Source organism: Pempheris klunzingeri, chromosome 1, assembly GCF_042242105.1.
Source record: "Pempheris klunzingeri isolate RE-2024b chromosome 1, fPemKlu1.hap1, whole genome shotgun sequence".
NCBI classification, from domain to species: Eukaryota; Metazoa; Chordata; class Actinopteri; order Acropomatiformes; family Pempheridae; genus Pempheris; species Pempheris klunzingeri.
The window spans coordinates 14,764,590-14,769,691 of record NC_092012.1 but is presented as its reverse complement, the minus strand read 5'-3'; positions in this window follow the sequence as shown (position 1 = coordinate 14,769,691).

The following is a 5,102-nucleotide window of genomic DNA, read 5'->3' as shown; positions in this document are numbered from 1 at the left end:
CTTCTTACGGAAGTTAAATCTGTCAGCCTGTGCGGAAAGTCTTTGTGAGTATTATTGCTCTTTTGAAGCAGACATCAGCTGCCACTGAATCCACCACTGATCATGATCTCTGGTTATTTATTTGGCCTAAATAAAAGCTGAGTCAAACCTGATGAATTCAATATCCTGAATGAAAACCTCTGTTGGTGTTGCAACAGCTTGTGTCCGTCAAATCACAGGTATGTGACCGTTTCATAATTCATGACCTATTAAGCTTATTCTAGAAAAAATTTCTCCTAATTCAAGCCGAAATAGATTCAGTTATTCTATATGCTGCAGTAATTCATAATTGTTGCTGTACAGCCACCTGGACTTCATAAGACACCAAATCATGATCACTCCCACATTTATTTTTGTTTAAAGACCCTGACATTTTAAAATAAGCTTCTTCTTGATCTTCTCCTTGACATGGACAGCTGCTCCATCTGCTCATCCAACCTTGGGAGTCACTCCAGACTATCTATCCAAACTATTATCTATCTGGACATGAAATCTATCTCCAAATCCGCTTTCTATCACGTCAAAAACTTCTCCAGACTCCAGCCGTCACTCCCAGACTCTGCGGCAGAGCCTCTCATCCACACCTTCATCACCTCCTGTCTGGACTACTGCAGTGCAGTGAGGTCCTGTCCGGGGGACCCAGCAAAGCCCTGGACAGGCTCCATAATGTGCAGAACTCAGCTGCCAGGGTTCTCACCCGCACCGAGCCCTGGCAGCACATCACACCCACCCTCATCCACCTTCACTCGTCCCCAGCCAAGTCCCACATTTCCAACAAAATCCTCCTCCTTACCCATAAATCCCTCCGTGCCCTGGCCTCACAGTACCTTTCAGACCTCTTCCCACCTATACCCCGTCCCAGAAGCTGCAGCCCTCAGACAGTACGGCCATTCCTCATACCAGCCTGTGCACTTATGTGGACAGAGTATTCAGTGTGGCAGCCTCTGTAACTCTCTCCCACCAAAGATCTGCAGCGCCACATCAAAACCTTCCTCTTCATCAAGGCCTATAAATCATGAATAATTGCTGTTATCCAAGAAACTTGTACTTGTGCTTTTTGCTTTATCTTCATGTTTCCATGAAAAGCATCTTTGTGTTTCTTGAAGAGCGCTAAATAAATGCAAGTTATTAATCTTATTGTTGTTGTTATTATTATGGATGACATGTTCATGAACACGTTTTTTTTCTGCCAAAGTTAGACAGTTAGAACTGTTTTGCTTATGGAAGAGATTTCTGTATTTCTGATTCTGTCTTCTCACTGGTTGAAGTGGGCAGGCTGCTGGTTGCAAAATTCTATGGCACATACTTCAGTGCACCAGTCGGGATTTAACAACATTTGAATCAAAATGCGGTGACAGGTGTGGGATTGCTTGCTTATCTTGACAAGCTGCTGTCAGTCAAACCACACACGCACAGTCCTGCTGAAGCAGATTAGGTGGCGTTTTGACTGAAAGTGGTACTTAAAGGATGTTTCTTTTTTTTAACTTTAACTTTGTATGTTATGGAGAAATATTTCAGATTTAAAACCAAGTTTTTAGGAGTGTTTAAAGGAAAAATGTGACATTTGGGGGAAAGGTGCTTATTCCCTTTCATACTAAGAGTTAGATAAGAAGATAGTTACCACTCTCATATCAATCCCTCATAAATAATCTAACTTGCTGCAGGTGGCAACTTCACATTTGTACCATACATATATGAGAGTGGTATCAATCTTCTTAGTGAACATCTTTTCACCTTGCATGAGTATTTTTCCACTACACTACTATTATTACACCTTTTGGCCACTTTTTATAGTGTACATTTATTTTATTGGCAAAGGCTGTATTCTTATTGATTGTTGATTCTACTGTTGTTTGCAACTATACTGAGACAGTATCTGTCTGTTTGTCTGTCCTTCGATTTACTCATTTGCCACATTTGATCAATACATTTGAAATAAAATCAATGAATGAACTGCAAGTTTTGCAAGTAGACCCTACAGAAGGTGATCGGAGCTGAGCCAGGTAACCGATTCTGAAGACAGACATTATGAAAACATTATGCTTCAGTGAAGGCCGGCTTGTCAAGTCACACAGGAACAAGGAGGGTCTGGGACAGCATAGGTTAATCAACATTTAATCACACCTCAAATGGTGATTCAAGCTGTGCTTGTCACACAGTACATTAATTTAGACCAGACATATATTTATAGTTCATTTTGCTGTGACAATAGTGTGTCTTCTGACTGCTCTCTGACAATACCTACCCCTGACCTCAGAAATGGCAGCCACTTTCATCTAAATGAGCAGAAACCTCTGAAGTCCCTGAATTCACTTCCTAGACACATTCCAACATTGTCTAATCACTGCAATCTGGGTTTGGGCTCTGCCTCTCCGCTCCAACATCACGGTTGAGAAAGACATCTTGTGAGCATTGGAGCAAAACTCTATTTCTATTCTTGTCCTCCTGCACACAGAGCTGCATTTGATACAAGATCCTCCCGAACAGACGAATTGATCATGAAGGCTTCCACAGCTAAAGATTATCTTCGTTCTGTTCCTCCGCTGGATTTAGATTTCTCTGAAAGATTTCAGTTTGTCTAAGCAAACACAGAGAGCTCTGCACAGCATATGTATGAAAGATTTATCGTTGAATGCTGATAATCGACATCACAACAGTTTTGTCATCCGTTTTTTGGGGTCTGTGTTTTTATTTTTAATTCACATGAATCCCAAAGACAAGTGACAGTCACATTAAGGTGTGCGCGATCCTGGAATTCTACTCCTGAATGCAGATAACATTGATAACATCTCTGCACCTTTCTTATGCTATCTGTCAATCAATCTGTCTCTGTCTACCTTGTTCACTGACTCTTCTACTCCACCACATTTCTTTGTACTTTCTTAAAAAAAATTTTATAGACCAAAGAATTAACAGATTAAACCAAAAAAACAATACATAATGAAAGTGATAATGATTTAGAGCCCTAATAGTTTCATGAAAACACATTATTTTCGGGGAAAAAAATTGACCATGTGCTTGAGATGAGTCTGAATAACCAGACATATTTAACACAGTTTAAAAAGTAATTCTGTAATTGATGCGAAATATTGGCTCAATTAAGGCAGAAAAAATCATTTGTATCTTTCATTTGAATCCCTTTGAAAGTAATCTTTTTTTGTTATTGTGTGTTTGATGTGCAAAGCTACAAACAAACGTGCTGACCTACATGCAAAATTGATCATTTCTGGCAAACGGCATCTGTCAAGCAGATGGAGAGTAATGAACTAATGGCATGTGCTTTAGAAGGAGAGAAGCTCATTTCTGTGGCCACCTGGCTCTGAACTTATCAAAGGTACACACAACACAGTAAGCTATAATCCGCAGTATATTGCAGGGGAAAATCCATCAATACCCTATTTCTGAATGTCCTTACAGAACTCAATTAGATGAGCCTTAGAAAACAGATTGCTTGCCATACTGAAACTCAGAAATAGGCTTCTCTCTGACAATTTAGTAATATTTACTTACTTCTCACTTCACTTTGCAACGTGATGAACACTGAAACCCCTGACCAGCTGCCTATTCGTTATGCAGACTTTAAAGAAATCCATTTCAGTTTCACAAATTCAGTGACAGAGCAGGTTGCATTTGTTTTGAAAGATGGATACAAAGATTGCAGATAGTCAAAATAATACAGAAGAACACGTATTTTTGGAGATGTGTATGGAATATCTACCTGAAAAACATACAAAGTTCAAAATTTTGGAGAATTACACTTATTTGCTTTCTTGGCAAGAGTTAGATGAGAAGAAGAAGAAGAAGAAGAAGATTGATTCTTCACCTCTGTAAAGTAAATATGAAGCTGGAGCCAGCAGAAGGGTTAATTTAACTGAATTTAAATAAATGCTGGAAACAAGAGGAAACACCTAGCCTGGCTTTGAACAAAGTTAATGAAATCTGCCTACCATCACCTCTAAAGCTCACTTCTTAACACGATATCTAGTTTGTCTAAATCCATACAAAAACTGACAATTTGACATTTTACAATGGGTAATGTGGCGGATTATTTCTTGGCTGAGAAATAGCCAAGCACATAGGCTAATCCAGATGCTATGCTAAACTAACAGACTGCTGGCTACAGCTTTATATTTAACAGACAGACATGAGAGTGGCATCGGTTTTCCCATCTAACTCTTGACAAGAAAGCAAATAAGGACGTTTCCTCAGATGCCAAACTATTTCTTTAGCAGGTCAAATTATGTTGTCCTTTTGGTCACAATCAGCAAGCAGCTAATTTATGAACATAAAAGTTGCTGGAGGAGAAAAGAGGAGACTTGCAGGTGACAGCTAAGTCAATGACTGTAACAAGTGAGGATCCATTAGTTTAACTCCGTCGAGCGTAGAGGAGGTGAGAGCATGTCAGGTTTTTCAGTTGGGGGGGGTTACGGTAAAACAGAGGTTAGGTCAGTGTGTTCATGCAGCTGAGCTAAGGTTTGTGCTAATTGGAAAACGAATGGAGACACATCTGTCAGCGCATCACTGTGATGAGACACATTTCTGTGTAGCATGTACAGCCACAGGGTTCTGACAGAGATCAGCGCTTGCTGGTAGGTTAGATTAGATGCCACCAAAATCTCTGTGTGAAGCAATCTTTGCTTTTCATCTCCTATTTTATTCCCTTTGAACTTTGGTCAGTCATTCCCACAGTATTACTTTTACAGCTGCAGGTTATTGGGATAATTTCATGAGCAAGAGATGCTCAAATGATTTAATTGTGGCCTTAGTGAATGTTTTTGAATGTGGTTACCCGTTTCTGTTTCATAATCAGCAGCCTACATTTTCATTTATTTTCTGAAGTTGCTGATATCTCACAAATCCACCAGTGAAATGTTCCCATGTTCTTGTTCATCCACAGAGGCTAGTCCTAAGCGCTAATTGTATAATTAGCTGCGCTTTTGTGCAGGAGACACTACATAATCTCGAACAGCAGGCAGAAATTAAACAGTTTGTATCCAAATCCAGCATTTAAGTCTTAATTGTTTTGACTGGAGTATGCATGTAATACATGCATATACAAATAT